The 397-nt window shown below is 53.7% G+C and overlaps 1 non-coding gene across 1 annotated transcript in view; it reads left to right on the top strand.

The window, feature by feature from the left end:
* The first annotated feature begins 279 nt into the window (after window positions 1–279).
* LOC131270039 (5.8S ribosomal RNA) overlaps window positions 280–397 on the top strand; it is a 155-nt gene continuing 37 nt past the window's right edge. The window contains exon 1 of the ribosomal RNA XR_009179183.1: window positions 280–397. This exon is cut by the window's right edge and continues 37 nt beyond it. This is a non-coding gene — a ribosomal RNA (5.8S ribosomal RNA).

Genomic DNA, 397 nt, shown 5'->3' with positions numbered 1-397 from the left:
TGTTCCTCCCCTGGTCCACGCTGCTTCGGCAGTCCTGGGTAAGATAGTTAGTTCTAGCTTGCCCTATGTGGAAGAGGACACGTAGACTTACTGTGGTGTGAAGTATAAGGTTCAGTTCTCCCCTGGTCCACGCCGCTTCGGCCGTCCTGGGTAAAATGGATTCATCCAGCTTGCCCTATGTGGAATGAGGACACTTTATGCTTCGTCTCTAAGCGGCGGCTTGCTCCTCCCTACGGGGAACGGGTATACGCGCACAGCGGCGGCCTTACGCAAGTTAGTCACCCTCGGCAGTGGATCACTCGGCTCATGGATCGATGAAGACCGCAGCTAACTGCGCGTCATAATGTGAACTGCAGGACACATGAACATTGATAAGTTGAACGCATATTGCACGTCG

Source organism: Anopheles coustani (assembly GCF_943734705.1).
Source record: "Anopheles coustani chromosome X unlocalized genomic scaffold, idAnoCousDA_361_x.2 X_unloc_128, whole genome shotgun sequence".
NCBI classification, from domain to species: Eukaryota; Metazoa; Arthropoda; class Insecta; order Diptera; family Culicidae; genus Anopheles; species Anopheles coustani.
Note: the sequence above shows the minus strand (reverse complement) of the source record. Positions and strands in the feature narration are given on the sequence as shown.